Source organism: Brienomyrus brachyistius, unplaced genomic scaffold, assembly GCF_023856365.1.
Source record: "Brienomyrus brachyistius isolate T26 unplaced genomic scaffold, BBRACH_0.4 scaffold35, whole genome shotgun sequence".
NCBI lineage: Eukaryota > Metazoa > Chordata > Actinopteri > Osteoglossiformes > Mormyridae > Brienomyrus > Brienomyrus brachyistius.
Window position 1 is genome coordinate 522,738 of NW_026042310.1, and position 13,090 is coordinate 535,827.

At 53.7% G+C, this 13,090-nt stretch overlaps 1 pseudogene; it reads left to right on the plus strand.

Annotated features, from left to right (window-relative positions):
- The window catches only part of LOC125721668 (pyruvate carboxylase, mitochondrial-like), a 52,427-nt pseudogene extending 44,886 nt beyond the window's left edge, over nt 1-7,541 (plus strand).
- Nucleotides 7,542-13,090: the final 5,549 nt, after the last annotated feature.

A 13,090-nucleotide genomic window follows, 5' to 3' on the forward strand; every position in this document is an offset into this window, starting at 1 on the left:
GGATATACCAATTACCCCGACAACGCCGTCTACAAGTCAGTGAACGTGTAACGACCCCCCACCCCTAACCGCCTTCCCATGATTCTCTGCTCTCGGCGGGTGGTGCCCTCTCAGGACGTCACGGTGTCCTTACCAATCAACACCGTACCTCGTTAGCTGTGACTCGCATCATCGCTGTAGGTTTTGAGGGCTTTTAATATCGATTTGGCACCAGTTACCCCCTTGTGAACCCATGGGGTGGCCCACTGTTCATGGCAGATGCCCCTGGGGGGTTCAAACGCGCGAAGCCGGATGAGGGTCTGGGACTGGCTGTAGATGTTTCAGGAGCCACAGCGGGGTGTGGGGGGGGGGGGGCGGTGCACTACACACGTGGGACTGCCAGAGCGCGGACAGTGGAAGGTGACTGTGCTCTGATCACGGAAGGTCGTTTCCTTGATCTGGGACGGTCAGGGATGCTCTCCTATGCTGTTGCGTAAATGAGGTGGTTCAGTGAGTAAACCGCACATTTGTGGTGCCTGTTTGACATGAGGTCTGTAAAACCGGCGGTAAATTACAGGCAGCAGCTGGTAAGGGGGCACTGGGGTCCGTTGTGCATGAGTGGGGGGGGCTCAGCTGGCTGGGGGGGGTGTGAGGCGGGTGGGGTAAAAAGGGGCACGTGAGGCTCGACACACCTGCTCCTTCACCTCGGGCCGTCGTCAAGGCGATGGCATATTTCTGCCGCTCTCTCCCATTTGCTATTTTTGTTTTCTTCTCTCTCCCCCCCCATCCCCTTTTTTTCATCTCATCCCGCCCCCAAAAAAAAACCAGGTTCTGCGAGGTGGCCAAGGAGAATGCATGGACATCTTCCGCGTTTTCGACTCTCTGAACTACCTTCCCAACATGATCCTGGGCATGGAGGCGGCGGGGGCAGCGGGGGGCGTGGTGGAGGCGGCCATCTCCTACACGGGCGACGTCTCCGACCCCATGCGGCAGAAGTACTCGCTGGAGTACTACCTGGACCTGGCTGCGGAGCTGGTTCGGGCCGGGACACACATTCTAGCCATTAAGGTGAGGGCGTGGCCAAGGAATCTGCCGCAGCGGGTCGCGACCCCATCCCTCTGCCGCAGCGGGTCGCGACCCCATCCCTCTGCCGCAGCGGGTCGCGACCCCATCCCTCTGCCGCAGCGGGTCGCGACCCCATCCCTACGTGTTAATCATGGGATTAATAACTGACACCCCCACAGGACATGGCCGGCCTGCTGAAGCCCACGTCGAGCCGCCTGCTTGTCGGTGCCCTCCGTGACCGCTTCCCGGAGGTTGCCCATCCACGTGCACACGCACGATACGGCGGGTGCGGGGTGGCGGCGATGCTGGCGTGCGCCGAGGCGGGGGCGGATGTAGTGGACGTGGCGGTGGACTCCATGGCGGGGGATGACGTCGCAGCCCAGCATGGGGGCCGTGGTGGCCTGCACCCGTGGCACAGAGCTAGAGACTGGTGAGCCTGCCAACCCCCCTCCCCGAGATGACAATGGTGTGTCTTCCCTGTAGATCATCTTGGCCACTCAGAAGTTTAATCGCTCCCCCTGGCTAATTTGCTAAACGATTGGCATCCCAGGAGAGTCCAGGTCTCCAGGCTGATTAGCAAATCGAGTCGCGTCCTGCTAATCGCTGTCTGCCCATCGATCGCGGCGACGCAGGATGCTATCGTACAGCCACTGCCGACTTCTCCGGAAAGATCCGCCTGGCTATCGCTGGGACTTCCCGGCTCTGTTTGCCTGCCCCCTTCACCTCAGTGGTCACCGCCTCGCCGGAACGCACCAGCAGCTTCCGGAACACTTCCGTCCGCTGGGTCTTCTCTCACGCGGCTCTTAGCGCAGCCCCCTGAAGAAGCTCCGAGGTTCCTCCTCGGGATCGGAGGCGGCGACCTTCCCGTCACGGGTCCAACTCGCTAATCAGCAGGCCAGGTGCCGGCTCCGCTCTCGTGACCCGGAGCTCCGTAAGCTCTGGCCCCTTGGCGCCCCGGCTCATTGGCCGATGACACGTTGCTATGGTGAGCGCCAGGCCCCTGCCTCATCCTGTTGGTCTTTAACCGCGTAGGAAACGGTAACCAGACGTGGCTCGTGTGGGCGGAGAGAGTGGGGCAGGTGGAGAGGTGCCCGCTGGGGGGGGTGGGATTCAGCAATGCGTGAAGCAGTCAGGCAGCCGGGCCCGGGGGGGTGTCCCAGCTGGTGAGTTTGGCTTGCTACTTACCTGTGACCTGCTGACATACCCCCGCCCAATGGTACCGAGGGGATGGAGGTACAGAGCTGGCATGTGACCTATAACTGCAGAAAGGGGGCTTCCTTAATGCCGGGGGGGGGGGGGGGGTTCGTGTGTATATTATATTGTGGGCACCAAATGTGATAACCTGTAATTTTGACCTTATTTTTTTGGTTATGGTCGTCATGTTGGGATTAGAGCTTTTGCCACAGAAATTAATGGACAGTTCCCATATGGAAATGTGTGTTGATGTGTTTCCGTCTGTGTGTGTGTGTGTTTGCATCTGTCAGTGCCCCCCTGCTCGCACTCTGCCACGGCCCTCCACCCCCTCCTCGCACCTCCACACCCCCAGGTGGCGCCGTGCCCCCGTGTGAGCCCGCGCTGTTAATTGAATTGTCTGCGAGCTGTCAGCTCCTCCCGCCTGGCAGATGCGCCGTCTGCTCCCCCGACAGCTTCCCCTCTCATTAAACACTCTCCTCTATATTTATCCTTTTTGTCCATTTGAGGCGGCATTTTTCTGTTTGTCTCTCTACCCATAAAATATGGCCCATTCTCACTCTTCTCACTCTTCTCACTCTCCACAAGCCTTCTCCCCTAAAACCACACCCCTCTCCGGCTCTTCCCTAAGGCACTTGACGGTATTTCCCCTTCCGGGACCTAAAGCCGAATCCCAATTTTTGTTTTGGAGAATCCATCATTCCTATTAACCACACCAGTGCTGGGGGGTCACATGGTCTGCTGCCATGACGACACAGCGACACGGGCAGCTGATCTGTCCCATGACATCATACTTACTGTTGTACCTTTGTGTCCAGAAGGCAGTTAGTCGGCTTCGCACAACCACCCCCCCCCCCCCCCCCCCCCCCCCGCCTCCACAAATGGCGGAAGATTCCGCGCTGACCTAAAAGAGCATCCAATAGCCTCACGCCTTCATGCTGTAGCTTCTGACTGTGATGAATCCTGGGCTGGGGGGGCGGGGGGGGGTTCACCCGTGGGCTGTGACAGCAGTGGAACTCGTCTGTGCTCGTATGACATGTGCATGACAGGATTGGCTGGCAGCTTAATGGCTAGGGCCTGTCTTAGAGGGCCTTGGAGGTGTGGTGTGTGTGTGTGTGACAGAGGTGTGGCCAATCAGCTGTGGACTTGAACATAAACTGCAGGGATGGAGCCTGGGTTTAAAAAATGCTTCTAATACAGCTTTTCCTCTCAGAATTTTATTTCCTGTAAGTGAACTGGGCTGAATAAGCGGCCTGTCATCGGTAATCGCTACCATAACGTCGTGGCACATTGGTAATCACCGCGGTGAAACGCAGCCCCCGCCCCTCTCCGGAACCCGCCGAACGCGCCGTGAAATATTAGCGTTTTTAAACCCTTCGAGGCGACCGTGATGCGGGCCTGCGGCATGGCGGCCTTTCTTGCAGGCTCCTCTCGTTTGCGTGCCGTAACTTAATGTCCCCAGTCACTGCTCTGCCTGTCCGAGACATCGCTTAATGGTCCAACAGAATGTCTCTCGATGGAACGTCCCACAAACCCCGCAAGGAGCGCGGGCCCCTGGCATTCCCAGGGTGCATCTGTGTGTGGCCCCTTCTCTCGAAGAATCCTTAAGCTTTTACAGAATCTGAGTGAGGCTGAATTCAGACACTCAAGGCAGGAGGGTCCCGTTAATTCGTTAAGCCGCTAAACCCTAATTAGTTTTGCGCGTGTCCCTGCGCACCTGGGTGTTCCTGTCTGGTGGCGTGAGTGCTAATCGTGCAGCAGGTGATCAACGGGTGGCATTTTGTTTGGGGTGGGGGGTGGGGGGGGGCACTAATTAGCCGACACTATTAGTCAGAGTGACGTCGCTGGCAGCCAGCAGACGGTCTCATACACCGGGCCGTCCGTCTTATCCATTCCCCATTAACAACCCCCCCCCCCCCCCCCCCAGGCGTGAGCCTGGAGAAGGTCTTCGACTACAGCGAGTACTGGGAGGCTGCACGCGGCCTGTACGCCGCCTTCGACCTGCACGGCCACCATGAAGTCAGGCAACGCCGACGTCTACGAGAACGAGATCCCCGGCGGTCAGTACACCAACCTGCACTTCAGGCCCACAGCAATGGGGCTGGGTCACAAGTTCAAGGAGGTGAAGAAGGCCTACGTGGAGGGCAACAAGCTGCTGGGCGACCTCATCAAGGTGGGGGCCGGGACTCGGTATCAATGCTATGTTGATGTGTCAGGGCAACGCCCCCTCCCCCCCTTTCCACTTTTAATTGTGCACCTCTCTCCCCCAGGTGACCCCCTCGTCTAAGATCGTGGGCGACTTGGCTCAGTTTATGGTGCAGAACTCGCTGACCGCGCGCCGAGGTGGAGGAGCGGGCCGACGAGCTCTCCTTCCCGCTCTCGGTGGTGGAATTCTGCAGGGGTACATCGGGATCCCCCACGGGGGCTTCCCTGAGCCCTTCCGGTCCAAGGTGAGTCATCCTCGTCCCGCTCCCCTGGGCCCCTGCGATCTGGGGTGGGGCCACACAATGGGGTCCGGGCCGTCAGCGTGATCAGAGAATGCGCGTTTTCCCCCCCCCCCCCTCTGGTTCCAGTGAGCGCCGAGGGGGAAACCCGACGGAATGTTAACGCTGTCCCATTAGCAAACAGGTGAAGAGGCGTGTAAACAAGCCATCAAGCCAGCCGGGTCCGGCAGTTGCCCTCTATTAGCCTCGTTAATAGCAGTAGCCAGAATAAAACTGACGGTACGGCAGCATCGGCGAATGGCTCTTTGCCGGTGGCAGCGACGTTTTCCAGATGTTTACTGAGGGAATTTCACAGGTTGGGAAGGATGGGGATTTGGATCGTTGGACAGAGCTTCCCGCCGACCGGAAATGTCGAGCTTTGAGTCCCGGGCTTTCCGAGATGAGTAGGCAGATACCTGCCCCGCCCAAAACCGGGTCCAATCCTCTCACACTGGATCTATATTTAAACGCATCTCCGTCGCTCTGCTCCTTTCCGCCATCCTCCTCAAGCCTGGGGCCCGGCAGAGGTGTTCGGCCTTTGTTCTCGCGCTTCTGTTCCCGTTCCAGCGCTAATTATCTGCACTGCCGTAATGGCTGCTGGCTACACCGGCATGAAGGAGATCCGGGAACAAAGCTCGCTCTCTGATAGCACAACGCTCAACTTCGGTCGCCGGCATCTTCTGTGTTTATCTAGCCTTACCGCGGATTTGAGGGTCAGGCGCAAGACAAGCCAACGGTCCGTTTCTCCGAGGTCCTTAACAGAACGTGTGGGTGTCAACAGCAGCATCCAAAGATGCAATAACATTGAAGACGTGTTAGTAAAACGCTGCTTCACTCCGTGTTCTTCTCCCTAATACGATAAACCTTTAATGGGAATGTTTTTGTGCTAACAGCAGCAAGTTACATAAAGTTCAGGCAAATGAGTCTGAACTGTGGAACCAAACTGGGCGCAAAGACGGTGCACGTAGCGCAGAGAAGTACACAGTACAAGCAAATCCTGAAAAGGAATATTTAGGAAATTAGGAATACAACGATAAATTAACAGATTGTGTTAAAAATGTGAAAGGGAGGGAAATTCGTTATTTTTTTCCGGTCATGCTTCGATTTTACAGACCCATTTCCCGAGAGCTGTCTTGTGTGACCGCAGCAAGGTGCTTGTCCTGATTCGCTTCAGTGTTTTGTTAGTCAAGGACAGGACCGCAAACTTGCAGTCATGTGACCCCCCCCCCCCCCCCGTGCCCGCTGTAGCGTGCCGCCCACCCCACTCGCACCTTCTGTCTTCAGGTCCGTCGTCCACGTTAAATCTGCGACTCGGCCTCCGGTTCCGCGCTTCACACCGTCTCCCTGCCCCCAACCCAGGTGCTGAAGTCCCTGCCCCGCGTGGAGGGTCGTCCCGGCGCCTCCCTGGACTCCATGGACTTCGGCGCCCTGGAGAAGCGGCTGCGGGCAGCGCACGGTGATGACATCACCCCCGAGGATGTGATGTCGGCCGCCATGTACCCTAAGGTCTTCCAGGAGTTCCGCGAGTTCACCAACACCTTTGGGCCAGTGGACTGTCTGAACACGCGCCTCTTCCTGGATGGGCCCAAGATTGCCGAGGAGTTCGAGGTCACCTTCAGCGGCGCCCCTACTCCAGGTGGTAGATAATTGCATGGATTCTGACCCGAGTAACGATGCGCTTCTCTCTCTCTCGCTCTCAGGTGGAGCTGGAGAGGGGAAAGACCCTCCATATAAAAGCCTTGGCTCTCGGAGACCTGAACAAGGCCGGTCAAAGGGAGGTCTTCTTCGAGCTTAATGGTCAGCTCAGATCCGTCCTGGTCCGGGACACCGTGGCCATAAAGGTACTGCATCGCCCCCCTGCTGGTCTGATTCGTTGTGCCTGTATCTGTTGTATTATAGTGCCTTTCTAATTAGATAACTCTAGTCGCCCTTGAATTATCTAATGAGTCTTTCTAGAATTATCTGAGCAACTCAAAACAAAGCAGTGTGTCGTTGAAGTGTAGCGTCCCACCGATTTGGTGGACGTCACCCAGCCCACGTTTTCTCTAGCGATCAGTCGTCCGCGGTGGAGATTCATTTAAAAACGTCCTGAAGGGTACAGGCGTCACCTGGAAGGGGTTAAACTCGTTTGCTTGGAGAGCGAGACGTGCCTCCATGGACCGGGGGGGGCGGAGGAGGGCCGGCGCATTCTTGGCAAACGATAATCCATCAGAGGAGTGGAAACGATGACTTGCGACCCAGGTATAGGGTAATTAATCTGGGGGGGGGGGGGGGGGGGGCGCAGGACTTCGGTGTAGAATCTTTCTGGATCGTTGGGAATCTGCTGTCTGGGGGGTGTCACTGTCTTCGGTGACCTTGTGACCTTCCAGCGTACGCAGAGGTCAAACGCGTCATATTGGCTCCAGTTTTTATGCAGTGACACAGTCACAATTGTGATTTTTACCCATAATTCAGTACTGCATGGACTCTGGAAAGAACAGACCCCGTTCTAGTCCCTAACACACACACACCCCCAACCTTACCTCCGCCTCTCTGCAGGAGATGCACTTCCACCCCAAGGCCCTGAAGGATGTACGGGGCCAGGTGGGGCGCCCCCATGCCGGGGAAGGTGGTGGAGGTGAAGGTGAAGGCCGGCCAGAAGGTGGAGAAGGGCCAGCCGCTCTGCGTGCTCAGCGCCATGAAGATGGAGACGGTGGTGAACTCGCCCCTCGCCGGCACCCGTGGCCAAGATCTACGTCACGCCGGACAGCAGTCTGGAGGGCGACGACCTCATCCTGGAGATCACAGAGTAGGGTCCCGCCTGAAGGGGCGTGGCCGGGAAGGGCTGGGGGGGGGGGGGCGGGGTTCTGCTTGTCTCAAAAGTCCCTTTTCTTGTTGTTTACCCACCTCCCCAGCATCCAGGGAGCTCAGTATTGCCTCCACAGGATTGGTATGAGAGAGGCTCTTAGTCTAATGACTTGGCTAATGAGAATTAGCGCAAATTAACACATTAGCCTATGAGGTGTATCGCTAATGGTGACGGGGGCCCCCAGGTTCCGTGATGATCGATGGTCACCCCCCCCGCGTTCTCCATTAACGTCCTTCAGAGCTTATCGCCTCTTTTGTAGTTTGAGCTGCTTGCTGTGAAGTTCTCCTCTGTTATTTTTTTTTTGTTTTTTTTGTGAATCCCTGTCTCCCTCTGCCTTTAATATGTCATTCTCATCTTTTTTTTTGGGGGGGGGGGAGGGGCAGCCATTTAACACGTCGCGCACTGTTTAATCCCTCAGGCACCGCAATATCGATCGCAATTAAGGCACGAGGAGAGTAATCACCGCTGGAGGCTCGGAAAGGCCCTCGCGTCGCCCTAATGGGCCTACGCACGCCATTTTCAAGCAACCTCTGTTTTCCCGTCACGTAACGTAGCTACATGAGTGGTCAGCGTCCCTATGCTAATAGAATCCCGGCAATGAATGGAATGTTATTCATAGATATATCTAATTTAAACCAGTTTTTCATTACATTGGATTTTAATCTCGTCAGAACTGGACACTTCTTGGTGGGTATTCATGTTTGTCGGCATGTATACGCCGGTCGAAGTTGAAATTTATGGCTTTCTACGCTCTATCGTTCCAGCTACACACACGTACACACCGGTACTTCCTGTTTTTGTAGCACTGTCACATCAGCCTTCAGACATGAAAACTTTACTAAAATTAGGTGCTGCTAACCACTTTCACACTTGTTTACAAGCACAGTTGCCGACTGGAGGTCAGTCCATTGACGAATTGGCTCTGCGTGGAATCCCGCACTGCGGTAAAGCGCATCAAACATTCCACCGTCCCGCCTCAGGCATAAGTGTGACGAACCGAACCGGATCGAACTGGACCAAACAAGTTCTAGCCATGGTCTGATCTGTTCAGGACAACTGACGGTTGAAGACGTGGTCTGTCTTTAGTTAGTCTTAAAACTTTGTGATTTACATGGCCATTAATGCAACCCTAGTCGTTTTTTTTTTTCCATAATTGCACTAAAACTTTTACATTATACTGAAGCATCTTTTACATGAAACTTTAATGGGACTAAACATCGACAAATATGGCAAAAATAAAACGGCAAGCAAATGTCCATTTTGCAGTTCATGACCTCACTTCCGGGGTGTGATGTCACTTCCGGGGTGTGATGTCACTTCCTGGCTGTGTCTGTTAAATGCGCGTTTGCTGTTCCGTCTACCTCCCTGGGGACTGAGATCTGCAAACGGATACTCTGTCAGCACTAGCCCTGCGCAGCACGGATTCACCAGCCTTCAAAGCCCCGTCATTGGAGTGAACCGCGTGTCTCTTCTGGACTATAGATGTACATCACAGATCCTGAGATGTTCCTCATTTTTTTGTTTACACATGGAGTGTTTCCGTAGCGATGTAGAGCTTGTGAAAGCGAGCCAGAGGGAGTGACATCGTGGTGTGATGTTTTTCATAGAAAAGGGTGAAAGGGTTGGAACAAAAGTATGTAAATGTCTGAACTAATTCAGGAGAGAGTTACTTAGCTTGCAAAGACCTGGCTGTATGGGTGGGTGTGCACGTCTGGAATTGTACATTTTCTATTTTTACTTTTTATTTTTTATTTTTTTTGTAAAAATCCAGCAGTCACCTGTCAAATTTACAGCATATCAAAGACTTCATACCGCCTCTGAACTGGCTTCTGGATAACAGACCAAAATGTAAGATTTAGAATGGCACACAGAGGAACATGACAAATTGTCAAGTAATAGACTAATCGTTTGCAGGCCATTAATGAAATATAACAAGCTTGGCATATAGATGTGTATCGTGTACTGTGGAGTCTCTAATTTTCCTCGTTATTTAACCTCAATGTCTTCGGATGTGCAACATTTCGGAATTTAAAACTGTAATATGCAAAATAAAGGAATTGAGCAAGCATCCTCCTGTGCTTAGTGCTGTGTGTGTGTGGGCTTCACTGACATACTGACAGTTAACAAAGTGAAACACAGGTTAATGAATTACCCTTTAAAACGTCTGTCTCCCGCTTGTTGTGTGTACAGAGTCTCTCTTTCTATGGTCATAATCCCTCCCCACCCCATCTTTCTCGCTTGTTATGGCGTTTTGCGGGGAGCTAGTCTTTGTAGCCCCGGGTCAGCCTTTGAAAACGTCACCCTGGACGCTTCCTGGTATAAATCAAAGTGCTCTGTGCGATGATCTACCAGACCGGCCGCTTTAATTCCATTTTTGAATCCTGCCTTTTTGCAGAAGGTTTAACGCCCTTCACATCCCTGCCCATCTGGGCCCTTCCAGCGACGCCTTCTCACTTTTAGCCAGCAGCAGTCTGGGTTTTTTTTTTTGTTTTTAACTTCAGATGTAATTCTGAGAAGGTCGTCCGCACTATTCTCCACGCCGCCATATCGGCGTAGCCGTGGTTGGGTTCGGGATGGAAAGGCCGGATTTGACGTGCCAACTGGCTACTGACGGCTCCAGCGGGTCAGCGAGCCGGTAGGTCGTCCGTGACGCTGCCTGACGGAAGAATGAGCTGGACCACATTGGAGGGACGAGGATTTAAAATGTCAGCCCCCCCCCCCCCCCCTGAAAAGACAGCCGGGAAGTTATTTGGCTTGGATATGTTTCATGAGGAGTGCCAAGATGTCACAAGTGGTCTGGCTGTGATCTGACCCCTGTTTATCCCAGTCTGAGGCAGACTAGACGCTGTGATCTCTTGGTATCAACACACACTCGGGGATTAACATCTGGCAGCTGCAGTGCATTATGGGAGACAGAACTGTAATGCATCGCTGTGCATTGGTGCTCCTAAAGGAATGAAGAGTCTACTGCTTGCCTGCGTGTGCAATAACATGGTTAAGTTCAGAATGAGAACTGGGGGACTAATTCTGCGCTGAAGGACCACAGACACCGTGACCGAGACCAGCTAGGGACTGAGATCAGGACAGCATTTCTTCGCACATAAGATGTAGCAGGTGTGGAATAAAGGTGTGTCTGTTAGACCAGTTCTGGGACCAACAGGCAAGTTTTTGTTCAATCCTAATGTACCTGTGCTAGGTACAGGGTGTTGATATTTAAGGACATGGGATGGGTGTCGGCATGTTCCCGTTTCCATGGAAATGACTCGTCCTGCCCCCCTACTGCCATCAATGCGTCATCCGGAGTTACAAGGTCTCCACTCTTCTCATACACATCCTTGCTGACTCAAACCACTAACACTCCCCCCCCCCCCCCCGTATCTATATATAAGATACAGCCATCACAGAAGTTCATGCAACTGTCCTCCAGTCAGTTATCTCCAAACAATGAAGCGTTTCCTTTTTTAAAAAAAAAATAAAATAAAATAAACCTGTCAGTGGCGGTAGCACCTGCTGAAATGCAGGGGAAGGTGGCAGCTCCCCAGCCCCCAATGCTAAAGTGGCTATTTGCCAACCATCAGCCAAGCTGTGCTTTGGATTGCTGCCAAGGTTGCTGAGTGCATGTTCCTGGAGGGGGGGGGGTTGATTTAGTAACGCGGTGACTCTGTGCCCCCCCCAGCAGGGTGTCTGTTTTGCTGGCTCCCTAAAGGCGTCTTCCCACATTCCCAAATGCCTGACGTCGCGCTTTAGGATCGACGCGCTCACGTTCCTCTCATTTCCAACGTGTCCTTCAGACAGCCTGTGTTGACGCCTCCCCCCCCCCCCCCCCCGACGTGGCCTTGCAGTGTAATTTCACTCATCAGTAAACCGCGGGATGTGATGACGGTTCTGCTCTCCCCGCTGTCTGTCAGCGTGGCCGCTAACCGTGGTCCTCCTGGAATGGGACGGCGCCTTGTTTACAGAAGCCATTACAGTCACGCCGTGTCCCAGACACACGCGAGTAACTCGTGCACCGATGGCTGCGTTCCTCCCGTCCTCCGTGATCCTGTTCTGCGTTACCTGGGATCAGAAAATTTGCCCGAATGAGACCCCAGGGCAAAAACGGTGAGCATGAAGACGCCATTCGGTCGCTCTGTTGGCACTTATGCGGTATCCCGTCTTGCGGTGAGCGTTTTTAAGGGACCTGATTGGTGTTCGGGAGTCATGTGACTTCATTCCTGTTGGCCTGTTGAAGCTCTCAGGTGAAAACAATTAGGCTACAGATCGCAATCACTCTCTCTCTCTCTGACAAAACGAGTCAAGGGCACCAGTCTTAAGCCCAACGCTGGCTGTTAGTGATCTGGGTAAACCTGCAGGAAGTGGCGTTAGTGTGACGCCCCCCGGAGGATGAACCAGCAGGAGACGCTTTTAGTCTTAACTTTTTGTTATTTTTGTCTGAGAATGTAGCACGGCGACGGTTGTTTTTATTTCGTGTTCTTCCTCCGGGCTAAGCGAGCTGGAGAGCGCCGACCAGGAGGGAATTCCCCTAGTGGCTTGACTGAGACGCTGCAAATATGTGTCTCTCACCTTCAGCTGAAGGTTACCGGTCTGCGTAGGGAACAGTCTACGGTTCAGAGAACGCAAACGGGTGTCAAAGTGACTCACCGTTTAGTCTGTTTTTTTTTTTAATGGATCACATCAGTCATTGTGTAAAATTATATGTTATGGGTGCATTTGGATTATGGGCCCCGGCAACTGCATGTGTTTCTGAGTCTCCGTTTCCCCTCGAGTCTGTGTAGGTGGCTTCTGCGGTGCGATGACGTCCGTGAAACTCAAACCTGCAAATCAAGGTGCGAAGATGCAGGGGCGATTTCTAGGATTTTTCAGGGACCGGGAAGCATGAGGGAGGGCCAATGGCATGATTGGAATCGGTGAGTGACGGAGGGGCTGTCACTTCGGGGGCCAATCAGCTTTTAGCATGGGACAGTGTCCGTGTGGCCCCGCCCTGCTGAAGTGCCGTATGTCGTATCCTTCATTTCTGAGGCTGTCCTGAGAGACACGGACTTGGTAGCTTCGGCTTTTTGGATGTGAATAATTCTGCACCCGATGAAAAGCCAAGTTTTGATGCTCCTGTATCCAAACTGTGACTTTAATTTGAGAGTTTTGCACTGATCCACAATGAAAGCCCTCGAAACGCTGGTTTCAGAGGAGGCTAGAGGCACCATCGGTCCCAGTAGACTGAGCTATGGTTTGTCCCATAGGCCACTTTGTGGATGGGGGCCACCATAAACCCCACCCGCACTACAGAGAAATGCAACTGAGTGTAACTAGGCACATTTTTATGCATGGACTTGCATTTAAGCCCTTGAGCTTTCAAAAGCGGATTCCCACTCATCAGCCCCTTACTGGCACGGAAAGAAGGTTAGCCCCGTCCGCTGTCTGCAACAGCTGCAAATGTCAGCTCACTAATTTTCACTGCGGATCGAGCCGAGCTAGCAATTATGGAGGGAACAAGAAAAAAATAATAAATCTCTGAAAAATGTTCCTG